This window comes from Pinus tabuliformis, chromosome 1_1 (assembly GCF_031772625.1).
Source record: "Pinus tabuliformis cultivar Carrire ecotype Pingquan chromosome 1_1, CPIR1, whole genome shotgun sequence".
Taxonomy (NCBI): domain Eukaryota; kingdom Viridiplantae; phylum Streptophyta; class Pinopsida; order Pinales; family Pinaceae; genus Pinus; species Pinus tabuliformis.
The window spans coordinates 82684661-82700371 of NC_142297.1; the positions used below are offsets into that span (position 1 = coordinate 82684661).

Below are 15711 nucleotides of genomic sequence, written 5' to 3' on the forward strand. Positions count from 1 at the left end.
ATAGTAAATCTTAATTCTATAATCTAGAACTTCTAAATGCCAGTTTTTTTTTATAAAAAACACTAAATCCATTTATTCACTCCAAAACACAAACGACTTAACATCACCCACGGTGGTTATTTCTGGCCATCAGCGCCCACGTGCCGAGAATATTGATTTGATAAAAAAAAGAATTCCAGTACCAAAAAACAGTGTTTATATTGATAAAAAATATTTACATAGAGAATACTTGATATATGGATAAAGCAAATAGCTGAAAGACTGGGCTGAAACTAATCTGGAAAATTCTCACATGGAAGATAAAAGTAGAGATAGGTAACTAAACAGATAATGTCCAACCATAGATACATGGATGACCATTCAGGTCCATACAGATTAAGAAATTCAAATCCATATAGATTAAACAACTCCATCAAAATGAACAGACAGACTAAGAAAGAGTTTATTGAGCAAAAGTAAAAAAAAAAACAAAATAGATCAAAGTGTGATCCCATTTGAATCTCCATTTTCCATATACTAAGCTGAATGATTTAATCAAATTTTCGTAAAAAGAAATTTAACCTTTCGGGAGTTTCCTTCATGACGAGGGGCAAATTTGACCAGAGAAACGTGCTATGGATTTCCTGTATAATTTGAAACCGTTTCACCGTGTTCCACCTCATAGTCGGTTGTATTACATACATAATAATGCAAGGTTGTAATCGCGTACACAGGAGTTTGACGGTGCAAATTTCCTATATCTGATTTGAGTTGAACAATTGAAGCCATATAAATGCTTAGCAGACACCCCAATTGGAACCACAAGGACTAACACTCTCCGAACGATACACTCAATTGAATTTATACAGCAGCCTCCGCAGATTGTAAAAATGGCTTGCGTTGTAGCAGGGAATTCTCCCTCGGTCTTCAGCTCCTGCAGATCCCCCTTTTTGGCCGACAAGTGCCCTAAGCCTCTGCACAAGAGGCAACGCCCGCCGATGCTAGATGTTCCGCTCCAGTTGCCGGGCCTCAATGTGCCGAGCGTGGCCGTGGAACAGCCGATGGAGGTTAATGTTGAGGGTTTTCATTATGCGGTTTCGTGCAAAAAGGGTAAGCGAGAATTCATGGAAGATACCCACAAGGCCATTGTCAATGTGGTTGGCGATTCCAAGCAGGCCTTCTTTGGCGTCTTTGATGGTCATAGCGGTCGGAACGCTGCAGCTTTCGCTGCCGAAAATATTGGGCAGAATATTCTGGACGCAGTGCTCAGAATGGAAAACGAAAGAGAGGACATTCTTGAACAGGCCGTTAGAGATGGGTACTTAACAACAGATGCAGAATTTCTGAAGCAGGAGATTGGTAGCGGTACAGCTTGTGTAACTGCTCTCATTATAAATGGTAACTTAGTGTTTCCAATGCTGGGGATTGCCGAGCAGTTATTAGCAGAGACGGTGCTTCAGAAGCCCTTACATGCGATCATCGAGCTGGAAGGGAGGACGAGCGTCAACGGATAGAGAATTTGAATGGAATTGTGGACCTCCGCCACGGAGTTTGGCGAGTTCAGGGATCGCTGGCAGTATCTAGGGCAATAGGCGATTCGCACATGAAAGAGTGGATAACAGCTGAACCAGAGACCAGAAAGATTGAAATAACATCTGATTGCGAGTTTTTAATTTTGGCATCAGATGGGTTTTGGGATAAAGTTAGTAATCAAGAAGCAGTGGATATCGCCAGGCCTTTCTGTGTTCAGAAGCAACCTAATTTGACACCATTAGGAGGCGGCCCCATCGCTGCCTGTAAAAAGCTTGTAGAGTTAGCAGTAACCAGAAAATCCAGGGATGATGTGAGTGTGATGATAGTACAACTCCCACATTTTTGCATAAAAAAGAATTCCAGCTGAAGTGAAGTGAAGTGGTACTACCTCTTGTCAAAGGATTCTTGAGTAACAACCATTGAACCCAACCTGGCTGTTGCCCTTTAAAAAGACCACGCATTATATTGTTGATGAGGAAGCAGTGGGAACGGGCGTTGAGTCTTTCGTCCTTTTCTGTAAAAAATGATACACCGACATTCGCTTCTATACAGCACAACAGATCATCCAATTTTAAATTTTTAAATATCTTTTGCGTAATCCAATAATTATATAATAAGTTGATTGTTATAATGGAAAAAAAGTTTGATGAACAAAGTCAATTATTGAATTGATTATATAAAGTTAATTGATATAATGAAATTGATGGTATAATATGTTATTATTTTTTATTGATATAATGAAATAAATGACCTAACATTTTTGATAGGTTGGAATTTACTATATTTTTTAATATTTTTATTAATTTAATATTTTTAAAATTATATATTCATTTTAATGAAGGTGATTTTTTTAATTAATTTATTATTTGATTAAATAAAAATAAAAATTATAAATTATAAAAACTTTTGTAATAATAACATCGTCAAAATGACCGTCATTTAGGAAGGAAATTTCATGTGTAAATTAAAAAAAAAAAAAAAAAAATTGATATTATACGTCAATGAAAAGCGAAATTACTTAGCGGATGACAATTTCATGTCTCAAGTGAAGTCAACGGAGCTCATCATAACCGCGATGTTTCATAATATCATATTTTGATAATATGTTCTTTATGTTAATTATAATCAACTAATAAAGACTTAAGATACACTCTATGACTACTCTTATACCTATCATGTATATATACACTTAAAATTAACTATTGACTATTTACTTGACTACTGCCCTACATGTTTTAGAAGATTGTTTTTTAATACGATTTAGATAAATTCTACTCTTTACCATTCGTTAAAATATGTGTGCAATGTCATTTTGGGAAACTGCAAATTGCTGTTATAATAAATATAAAATATAAATTAATAAAATGCCTCTCGACTTTTAAACAATATATTTAGTGTAATAATATTCTCATCGAATAGCGTTTAGAGTATATTTTATGGTATATTATTTTATATTAGTATGATTATTAAATTAAAAGTTGTCGAATAGTGTTCAAAGTATATTTTATGGTATATTATTTTATATGAGTGATTATTAAATTAAAAAGTGGTTGATAAACATGCATGAATACCATTAATTTAAAAAAAGTGGAGAATGACTTAGTTAATGTATATTAGTCTATGTTGCACGAAACTTCAAAGAACTCGGCGTTTCGGGCCGTACCTGTATCCGAAACTCCGAAACTTGGCGGAAACTCAGCGGAAACTCGACCATCATGTAATCATATATCAAAGTTAATATAGACTTCTTTTTCCTTTTAAATTGTCATATATGGGTTTTATTCCCTTTTTTCTGGCAAGATAATGTGTTATTCACTTATTTCTTTATATATATATTTTTAGATATACATATATGACATTTTCGCTGAGGCCCACGTTTCCATTTTTGGGAGGTGACGTTTCTAAACGTACCCGTTTCGGAAACTCTGAAACGTTTCGGTGTTTCGTGCAACTTAGATATTAATTATAGTTAAGTTTAATTTGAACGACTCCATGAACTTCAAAGTATATTTTATGGTATATTATTTTATATGAGTATGATTATTAAATTAAAAAGTTGTTGATAAACATGCATGAACACCATTAATTAAAAAAAAGTGGAGAATGACTTGGTTAATGTATATTAATTATAGTTAAGTTTAATTGGAACGACTCCATGAACTTTTAGGCTTAGAGAAATAATTCTAATCCAAGAGATTAAAATCATGATTTTATTTTTTTATTTTTATTTATTTTTTATTTTATTTTATGTAAAACTAAATTTATTAATGGAAACATAATGTACAGTGAGGGCTTGGCTTCTGTGGGTCTAGGTTAGCCATATGACCATTTTAAACAACAAGACTTAAAATCGAGACTACCCCCGGAGGGGAAACCAGTGCGAAACGAGAGAAAGATAGGTACCTTCTGCCCACGTAGGGGCTACAATTCCAGAAATCAAAATTTACTGTCATGGTAAAATTCAAAATGGACTACCAAAATTAACCACTGTAAAAGATCAAAAAGATCAAAAAACTCAGAAGACGGAGCTTGACACGTGACCTGTGGCATGCAAATGTTAGGTGTCTTAGGATGGTGGCTTCTCTTCCACGATCGGACACCCATAGTCTTCAGAATCTGTATCCTCTGCCTGCTTGCCACCCGTTGTGTCCTGTGGCTCTCTTTCATCAACCTGAACGCCTTTGCCTTTGCTGGTGGCATTGCCACCCAACGTCTTTGAGCTGCTTATGGACGGATAATCCTTATCTTTCTGTGGATGGCTTGAGCTTGGCTACCTCTGAACTTTTTTGTGCAGCTGAAGAACCTGGTTCTTAGCAAGGCTGTAGGTTGGAGCAATGCATGAGCCAACTTCCTCCCTAAAATCCACTCAGACGGTGGCAATGACAACCGGTCGGTCCATGGAGCAAGAAAAATGAAATTGAGTGTATTGGGTTGTAGCAGTAAGATTGGTTGACTGGGAGGCTTCGTTAGTCCAATGAGCCTCACAGGGGTGAGCTCGTCCTCTTCCATTACGCATATCCAGATATCTGCCATGGAAGCGGGAATAGGAAGGACTGGAGGGCGGGGAGGCTGACGGGGAAGATGAAGCGGTGGGGGGCAGCGAAGAGGTGCAGATGGCAGTACCGTGGCTACCACCACGCCTGCATCTCATACGATGACGACGACACATATTTCTCTAAGTGGGTTGTTGCAATGAGAAGGGAGCCAAAGTGGCAGGAAGCGGGGTGACAGCAGCTGAGGTGATACTGAAAAGAACAGGGGATGTCAAGTCCGGGACAAAGGCAGGGGCCAAGGCCTTAATTTGTAGGGAGTAGTGTATAGACTGGGAGAAGTGATAACCATTTCCCAGGTCAACGCAAAAAAGCAGTCTTCAATGCCTTCTTGTTGCAGTTCGAGAGCTTGGCTTTGCAATGGCGGGGTGGCAAGAGCAGTTCAGAGGCAGAATGGATGAGTGAAGAGGGCTTGGCTCCATGATTTTATGCTTGCAGGGGAAGTCTCGATCCACGCAGTGGAATAATTGTGGCGGCCGAGGGGCAAAGTACTGCCTTAAATTCCCATAGGGGAAGGAACCGATTACCATGTGACGTGGTCGCCTGCCAGGCCGACGTCGTATCCGCCTTGAATGCTCATCTACCACCCACATCTGGGGAACCATGAATTATTTTGAAAGAACAAGAAATCTAAAATATTATTGTTATTATTTTCTCTTCTCTAAATACACCATTATTGAAAATTGGAAAAGTAAGAAGGATTAGTTGTTTTTTTAAATTTCAAAATGTGTAATTTAAGAAGTTTTCCTCTGTTCAAATAAAAAAATATATATTTTTTTGCTAAGGCAAGAGTGGATCCTTCTATTCTATTAAAAAGAGAAATATTGTACAAAGGCGAACGCGGCTGTGAGGCCCGCCAATACGACAGGCCAACCCCAAAACAAGGTCACAAAACAACAAATCATATCAAAGGACGCGGGCCCGCCGAAAAAAACCTACAGTTCAAAACTAACCGTTGGATCTTGAACTGATGATCCAGCGGATAAGAAAGATATTAGTTTGGCCAACAAGCGCACCTTTTAACAAAAGAATCAAGCCCGATAAAGCCAATAGAACATAATCTATAATCTTATTGGGTATGTTTTTTGCTTAACCATCGAACACTTTAACCCTTTGAAATCCACCATATGCGCGTGATCCCGGAGAGGTCTTATGAACCGCTCGAAACATAATCCCTGAAGTGGACCCACCAACTTGCACGCAAAATCCTGGTCGTAGATTATCGTTGCTTGATCCAACGGTTACAAATCATATCGCGTGGGCTAAGAGTACCGATAGTTAGCGTGCGATGAAGGCGGTAATTCCACCCCACCCCTAGCCACATGTCGCGTGGTGAGTGGAATTGATCCCAAATGAGAAAAAACGCTTCTTGCTTGATGAGCTTGCGAAATACCGGAAACCACGGCAGTAACGCTGTTCACAGGAATAAAATTTGGGGTTTTGCGGTGACCGACAAAATCTGGGTTACGGCTCATGGACCACAGGGAGATGAAGATCCCTGAGACGTCTAGATTGCCATTACCCGCGTTAATGGGGCTTTCATAGACCTACCGCCTAAAAGGGATCACACTTATGTCAAAATACTTCATGATGAAACCAGAATAACTGTACCCCTTTACTGTGGCTCTATGTCAGCAAAAACAGTCTCTTGATTTTCCTGATGCTACTGTCGGTCACTCAGGGCTCTAGATGAAGATCCCTCCTTCAACCTGTCATCTGCTATCTCCTCCCACCAACAACAAAGATCAATATTCTTGTTTCGTACCCTCTCATTGGCAAGCCAGTTTGCCACTTTGTTGGCTTCCCTACGAACATGCACCAACCTGAGGGTTCTCAGCATTCTTAGGTGCACTTGGATTCTTTGGTAGACTGGTAGAAGCCGCCAATGTTCTGAGATTTTCTCAGGAGCAACTCCAGCATTTGTCCTTTTTACTGAGTTAATGACAAGTTCTGAATTAGCCTCAATGATGACATTTGGAATGCTATACTTGAGCAGTATTTCCAGGCATGATTCCATCGCCATGAGCTCAGCCATATTGTTAGTAGCTTTGCCAAGATAACTGTGGAAGATGACCTGTATGTTTCCTTCCTCATCCCTTAGGACCCCTCCATAACTTGCTTCTCCCGGATTCCCTTTTGAAGCTCCGTCTATGTTGAATTTTAAAAACCATGAGAAGGGGGTTGCCAAGAAGACTTTTCTGTTGAGGTATTCTTGATAGTCTGCATAGAACCCTGAGGGGGATTAACCTTAAGCTCTACTTCTGAGACATTGTCCCCAACTTCTAATCGTACATAATGACATAGGAACATAGTTCCTATAGCTAGGAAATATGTTAATGAACTCAACATTGTTTAGACATATATCCAAAAACTATAGACACATGTCTCTACACTTGTTACTTGGTTAAAGTCTTATTTGGAAAAAATACTAGGTCACCAAAAAAAATGACCACCCAAATTTTTCTAGAACCCGACACTTGTATTTACACAAAATTTCCTAATTTTATTTTATATAGTTTACAATTGATGGAATTCCTTCCTCTTTGAAGGACTTCATGACCCTCTTGATTCTAGACAAAAATGGATTGGCTAGGGTTGATGCTTCTGCATCAGACTTCCCGGGTTGAAAATTTTCATGACCTCTTCGTCACATGTTTTCAGTTCATTCAATCCTCCTAGGTCCCATATATAATGATGTTGTTATCCACATATATAGTTGTATTGTTGTTATTATTGATCTCAATCTTCCTGGATCCCAAACTTAATTATACTTTACCCGATATGACTTGTTGCGGTAAACTTGCACAGATAGTTGTATTCTTCTATTGGTTGTCCTTTTGTTTAACAACTTTCTTATTGACATGTACGTCCTATTAATCTGATCATCCAAGTGTGCCCACAACTGAAATTGTGGTTGTTTTCCCTCTCACCATTAGGATTTTCTAATAGAAGTTTCCTTTGAATGCTTTAACATTTTTCAACAACCTAACTAGAGCTTTTGAAAACAAAAAATAGTTGTAAGTGAAAGTTTAAAACATTTCGTAAATTATTGGGATTTTGGAAAGAGAATATTTTGAAAGCCTTCATTAAATCATTAAAGATTTTAAAAGAAAAACATATTTTGAATGTACTTGATTAAATAAAATAAGTTTCCAAAATGTGTTGTGAATAATATATATATATATATATATATATATATATATATATATATATTTCCAATTTTTTTTTTTAATGTATTTTGAATAAAAAACTAAACTTATTAATAATTATAGGTTTAAAGCCAATTCTTTTAAATAATACTTTTAATCATTTTTTTTTACCAATTTTGTTTAAAATATTATAATTTTTTTAATGATAAATCTACATTCTATAAAATCTAAAGCCCAATTTTTTATTATTAAAAACTCTAAATCTATCTATTCACTCCAAAACACAAACAACTTAACGTCACCCTTCATACTTGAGTGCCGATGGTTATTTGTCGCCATCAGCGCAGGCATGAGCGCCCACGTACCGACAATATTGATTTAATCAATTTTCGTTATAAGAAATTTAACCCTCTGGAACTTTCCTTCATGACGAGCGGGGACTTTGACCAGAGAAACGTGATAATTTTAGACCGTTTCACACATTTCCAAATCATAGTCGGTCGTATTACATATATAATAATGCACGGTTGTAATCGCGTACACAGGAGTTTGACGATGCAAATTTCCTATATCTGATTTGAGTTGAACAATTGAAGCCATATAAATGCTTAGCAGACACCCCAATTGGAACCACAAGGACTAACAGGCTCCAAACGATACACTCAATTGAATTTATACAGCAGCCTCCGCAGATTGTAAAAATGGCTTGCGTTGTAGCAGGGAATTCTCCCTCGGCCTTCGGCTCCTGCAGATCCCCCTTTTTGGCGGACAAGTGCCCTAAGCCTCTGCACAAGAGGCAACTGTAAAATATGCATTATGCATTAACAGCCCAAGATTATCAATACCAAATATTTCACATTCGGAACTTAATATGTTACATACCTTGACTAACAGCGGAAGATTTAATGGTTGCCATCTTCTGTCTTCTGTCTTCTGTCTTCTGTCTTCTGTCTTCTTCTCAGAATTCGGTTTCTCTCCTCTTGCCCTCACTTCCTTTATGTGCTTCTTGATGGAGAAGAATGCAACTCTTGTGTGGGAGAGAGAGGACCCAATTCTTTATATATTATTTAACTCTAATCTGGTACGTCCATCATATACCAATTCAACGCTTAAGATCTAATGCTTTAGATTAGAAACTGCTTTAGGATAAAATCTAAATGCTTTAAGATTAGATCGGGTCACATTAAGATTAGAAACTGCTTTAACGTTAAAAAGCAATGACCCTTTTGCTGTTTCTAATAGCAGTTTCTAACATTCTCCCACTTGACCCGACTATTCATAATATTAAGTGTTGAACATCATACTATGATAAATTGCTGAGAGTTATGGCGGTTGTGCACTATTAATTCAATGCATTCCCTTCCATATACTACAATACCAGCAATCCATCAATTCATACTCATAATTTATATAAAACAGCATAATGGTCCACATAATGTCTTATATCATAATGATTAAACATAATATCTTTATAAGACTCTTTCTTGTTTAAAATTACATAAAATACGTATTACTACATTAAAACAAGAAACACATGATTGTATATCAGAAACACATAAAAGAGCTCAGAATGTCACACATCAATTATTATTAATACAACCAAGATCCATTCTTTGAACATGTTCCTTAAATTGTCTTGGTTGTAACCCTTTTGTCAAAGGGTCTGTAATCATAAGTTCTGTCCTGATGTGCATGATTGACATTCTTTGTTTCTGAACCTCATCTTTCACAACAAGATACTTCAGTTCTATATGTTTGGCACCTTTAGAGTACTTGTCGTTCTTTGAGAAAAATACTGCTGCAGAGTTATCACAATAAATTTTCAGCGGCTTGCTAATGGTGTCGACAACCGCAAGTCCTGAAATAAAGTTCCGCAACCATAATGCATGAATTGTGGCTTCAAAACATGCCACAAATTCTGCCTCCATAGTGGATGATGAAGCAACGATAGTCTGTTTCGCACTTTTCCATGATATGGCACCTTGAGCAAACATAAACAGGTAACCAAAAGTCGATTTTCTAGTATCGATGCATCCAGCAAAATCTGAATCGCTATATCCAATCACTTCCGATTCATTGGATGAGCATGTAATCTTTCGTTGAGAGAAATTCCTTAGTCTCATGCAATATACTTAAATTATTTGCAGCAATCAAGACGTCATCAACATAAAGGACGTCACAATAAACTTGCTCCCACTGATCTTTCGATATATACAGTGATCAATCGTATTTTCCTTAAAACCAAAAGATGTAATAATGGTATTGAACTTAATATACCACTGCCGGGATGCTTGTTTAAGCCCATATATTGACTTCTTAAGTTTACACACCAATTGTTCTTTACTTTCTACAGAAAAACCCTCAGGTTGATCCATATAAACATCCTCATCAAGATCTCCATTTAGAAAAGCTGTTTTCACATCCATTTGATGCAACTCCAAATCATAATGAGCTACTAATGTCATTATTATTCTTAGTGAGTCCTTTTTCGAAACAGAAGAAAATGTCTCCTTGTAATAAACACCATCTTTCTGAGTGTAACCCTTAGCAACAAGTCTAGCTTTATACCGTTCGATATTACCACTAGAGTCGTGTTTGGTTTTAAAAACCCATTTGCTTCCGACTCTTTTACAGCCATGTGGTAACTCAACGAGATCCCAAACTTCATTCTGTTGCATGGATTAATCCATTCCTTTGGCTCTTTACTTTCTACAGCATGTGAAAACGAAACTGGATCCTTATTGATTCCAATATCATAATCTGATTCTTGCATATAAACCACATAATCATTAGAAATAGCTGACCTACGATTTCTTTGAGGTCTTCTTAATGCTACTTGTTGTGGTTCATGCATATCAGCATTATGTAAGTCATTTCCTTCAGGAAGTACTTCTTCATTTTATATGTTATTCATTATCATCATGATGTTATACAACAGCTGGAACAACATTTGGAGTAATAGTAGATGGAGGAACTATTCTAGGTAATGTAACATTTACCCTTGTTTCTTTATTTTTACTATTTCTCTTCTAGTACTCCCACTGACTTCACCATTCTCAATGAATCTTGCATTACCAGTTTCTAATTGCCTCTCAACTTCATTTACAAACGTCTCAAGGACATTCACAGATTGAGATTTTTCATGAAGCAAATAGACATAACCATAACGGGAAAATCGTCAATAAAAGTGATGAAATACTTTTCTCCATTAAAGGCTGGAGTGTCCATAGGTCCGCAAATATCAGTGTGTATTAGTTCAAGAAGCTGGCTGCTTCTAGTGGATCCTTTCTTATTATGTTATTATGTTTGGTTTGTTTACCTTTAATACAATCCACACATAATTCTAGATCACTAAAGTCCAAATTTGAAAAAATTTCATTACTTACTAATCTCATCATTCTTTCTTTGGATATATGACCTAGTCGTTTATGCCACAAGAAAGCAGAATTTTCATTCAACATGCTACGTTTTCATCCAATATTATTTACTACATTCAACAAGGAATTCGCATAAGTGTCATTCAGTTTCAATTTATATAAACCATCAATTAGAATACCCGAACCAACATTATCAGCATTCTTATATAAATCAAAACAACCAGATCCATTCATACATCTAAAACCAGAAATATCCAATTTACTTGCGGAAATGAGGTTTCTAGATAATGAAGGTACATAAAGGGTATTGTATAAGTTTAATACATATCCACTTTCTAGAATTAGACGATAAGTCTCTTTTTACAGACACGACATTGAACAACCTTTAGTTCCTTCTTTTCCTCATCCTGCCCATTCTTAGCAAGTGCCTTTTCCTTCTTGAAATGACTTGATTTTCCTTTCTTTTCTTTACTAGCTTTATTACTCACAAAACTTACTGAGTGATTCACTTGATTTTTCAAACGTCCTTCTTCCTGAACAAGTCTACTGGCCAATTCATTAACATTCCACTTATCATTTATAGTGTTATAGTTAATCTGAAAAGGTCCATATTCAGAAGGTAGCGAGTTCAGGATGAACTGGACAAGAAAGGAATCCTCTACTGTAAGTCCCAGGGAGTTTAACCTTGCTGCAATATTAGTCATCTCTATAATGTGCTTTTGCATAGTTCGCGACCCATCAAACTTCATGGTCGTGAGTTCTTCCATAAGAGTACCAGTGAGTGACTTATCAGCTGAACGAAAACGCTCTTCCACAGACTGCATATATTCCTTAGCACTTTCTGTTTGTGGAATTGTTGACTTGATGTTGTTAGCAAAAGTCATCTTAATAAACATAAGGCTCAATCTGTTACTGCGTTCCCATGCTTTATGGTGTGATTTTTCTGCCTCAGTACTATCTCTTGTAAGAGCAGCAGGCTTATCCACAAGGAGTGCCAAGTCAAGATCCTGTATACCTAAATGGAAATTGACTTGTTCTTTCCATTCAGAAAAATTAACACCAGTGAACAATTTAACAGATGAAGCATGTGTATTCATGGTAACTCCTGCAAATAAAAATTGAAATATCTATAAGCTCATAACTAACGTGATTCAGATGTAGACATAATAGTATAATATAGCACTCCTTTGGGTAGATACTATCTTATACTTAACATAATTAAATACCAAAACATAAGTAGGTAATAAATATATTCAATTAAATAGAACTGACATCTTTGGATGATCAATATTTATTTAATCAAGATATCTATCAAACCTCATCATGTCAACTAGTTATAGAACAAGACTTTCCTTTGGGTAAGTTCTCAGGTTCTATCATTAGTGACGCCAGTTTTTAATTGGTATTATTATAACTGGCAATTTCTATCATTAATCATTATGTCACTTATGCACTAAATGATTATTCTGATTTTGACCACTTTGGTGATTAACAAAATCATAAATCTCATGTGCATAAACAATTTATAACACATACTTGATGCGAAACAATCAGTCACAGAACAATTACTATAGAGATCCATCATTATATGGCAAAACAATCAAACGTCAATAATTTCTATTATCAACGCAATTACTCTGTGAAAAAATAAATTTCCAACACATTATTCTATAGAAAATGTTCTTGTACAAAATATATAATGGATTATATCAAGATATTTATATGCTGTTATTGATTTCATTATGGGCCAAAATCTTACGCCTCAAGCTAGCAGCAACCAAAACCTTGATTTTTACCACTCAACCACCACGGAACAACTTAGAGTTTCGCAGATTCTATTACAGCAAATACAAAATGATGAAAAATAACAATACGAGAAATTGTAGACAATTGAGCACGGTTGAAACAGGACGGCAAGTAATAACGATGGTCACGATGAATTTATGTGACATGCAATAGGATTGTGACGACCGAACAATAATACAGTTCCAAGGATGAGTTTCCCTTCGAGGCGATGATTGCCTAATCCAATCGAAACTGTAACTTTCCATAATGTGCTATTAAACTTTTCGACTCACATGCAGCCCAACAATCTTTTGTAATTCTTCGCATCATATTGACGTTTACAGATTCTCAAGATAACTTATATTCATTGCCTTTTAATAAATTCATTCCAACATACACAACTTCCCAATTTAACAGCAAAACGTAAACTAGAAAAACGTAAAAACGTATTTCTTCACAACTGCATCATATATCATATCATTGAGTATTTATTCTACGAGTTCCTTTCATAAGTATGTAAAACTAAGCCTATGACTCTACGACAATATCTCTCGCAAGAGACATTCCACAAAAGCTTTAATGCAAATTAGTTTTACCTCGTTATATGAATAGTTTTAATCAATAAACGCCAAAACAATTACTGGGTCTGAACATATGGAGGCCTTAACATAAACTAAAGAACCTCCTGAACCTTTAGCGAGAAGCTATATTTTCCAAAACGTTTAATAAATGGACTATGAAATCAAAGCTAGCACGAAAGGGTTACAGAAAACAAGCAAACTCGTCCTCTTAGCAGAGGAAAAGGATAAAACCTATGGTTCCACCATGTTAATTAGAATACTTGCGTGCTTTGAAGAAAGAGTTTACCCACAATCTACCGTCTTCGTAACACAGAGTAACCACCCGGTTTTATAATTCATGTAAACAATCACCCTTTAAATGCCTGAAAGAAATTACTTATGAGAGGCCGAAATCTCCCAAATGTTTAAATGCACCCTTAAAACGAAAACCCATGAATAATAAGCATAGAATGCTCGGTGTGCAGATTGCCAGGGATTGAGATTGAGCGATTGATTTACATGCAATCATAGGAAATATTCAGTTATTGATTGTGGCTCTGATACCAAATGTAAAATATGCATTATGCATTAACAGCCGAAGATTATCAATACCAAATATTTCTAATAGCAGTTTCTAACAGCAACGCCCGCCGATGCTAGATGTTCCGCTCCAGTTGCCGGGCCTAAATGAGCCGAGCGTGGCCGTGGAGCAGCCGATGGAGGTTAATGTGGAGGGTTTTAATTATGCGGTTTCGTGCAAAAAGGGTATGCGAGAATTCATGGAAGATACCCACAAGGCCATTGTCAATGTTCTTGGCGATTCCAAACAGGCCTTCTTTGGCGTCTTTGATGGTCATAGCGGTCGGAACGCTGCAGCTTTCGCTGCCGAAAATATTGGGCAGAATATTCTGGACGCAGTGCTCAGAATGGAAAACGAAACAGAGGACATTCTTGAACAGGCCGTTAGAGATGGGTACTTAACAACAGATGCAGAATTTTTGAAGCAGGAGGTTGGTAGCGGTACAGCTTGCGTCACTGCTCTCATTATAAATGGTAACTTAGTGGTTTCCAATGTTGGGGATTGCCGAGAAGTTATTAGCAGAGACGGTGCTTCAGAAGCCCTTACATGAGATCATCGAGCTGGAAAGGAGGACGAGCGGCAACGGATAGAGAATTTGAATGGAATTGTGGACCTCCGCCACGGAGTTTGGCGAGTTCCGGGATCCCTGGCAGTATCTAGGGCAATAGGCGATTCACACATGAAAGAGTGGATAACAGCTGAACCAGACACCAGAAAGATTGAAATAACATCTGATTGCGAGTTTTTAATTTTGGCATCAGATGGGTTGTGGGATAAAGTTAGTAATCAAGAAGCAGTGGATATCGCCAGGCTTCTCTGTGTTCAGAAGCAACCTAATTTGACACCATTAGGAGGCGGCCCCATCGCTGCCTGTAAAAAGCTTGTAGAGTTAGCTGTAACCAGAAAATCCAGGGATGATGTGAGTGTGATGATAGTGCAACTCCCACATTTTTGCATAAAAAAGAATTCCAGAGTGAAGTGAGGTGAGGTGGGAGTATTGTCAAAGGATTCTTGACTAACAACCATTTAACCCAACCTGGTTTTTGCCCTTTAAAAGGACCACGCATTATATTGTTGATGATCAAGCAGTGGGAACGGGGCCTTGAGTCTTTCGTCCTTTTCTGTAAAAATGATACACCGACATTCGCTTCTGTACAGGACTGCAGAATTGATCATCCAATTTTATTTTTTTAAATATCTTTTGCGTAATCCAATAATTATATAATAAGTTGACTGTTATAATGGGGAAAAAAGTTTGATGAACAAATTCAATTAATGAATTGAATTGATTACATAAAGTTAATTGATATAATGAAATTGATGATATAATATGTTATTACTTTTTACTGATATAATGAAATAAATGAAATTGATGACCTAACATTTTATTGATAGGTTGGAATTTACCATATTTTTTTAATATTTTTATTAATTTAATATTTTTAAAATTATATATTCATTTTAATGAAGGTGATTTTTTTAATTAATTTATTATTTGATTAAATAAAAATAAAAATTATAAATTATAAAAACTTTGTAATAATAACATCGTCAAAATGACCGTCATTTAAGAAGGAAATTTCATGTGTAAATTTGAAAAAAAAAAAAAAAATTGATATTATACGTCAATGAAAAGCGATGTCTCATAGTATGACAATCAAAGCTCTCTAGTGAAGTCAACGGAGCTCATCATAACCG

The 15711-nt window shown here is 36.5% G+C and overlaps 2 pseudogenes; both read left to right on the forward strand.

Moving 5' to 3' along the window:
- The first annotated feature begins 786 nt into the window (after window positions 1–786).
- On the forward strand, window positions 787–1960 carry LOC149211698 (putative protein phosphatase 2C 2 pseudogene; annotated as a pseudogene).
- A 6452-nt stretch (window positions 1961–8412) lies between these two features.
- LOC149211699 (putative protein phosphatase 2C 25) lies at window positions 8413–15182 on the forward strand (annotated as a pseudogene).
- Window positions 15183–15711: the final 529 nt, after the last annotated feature.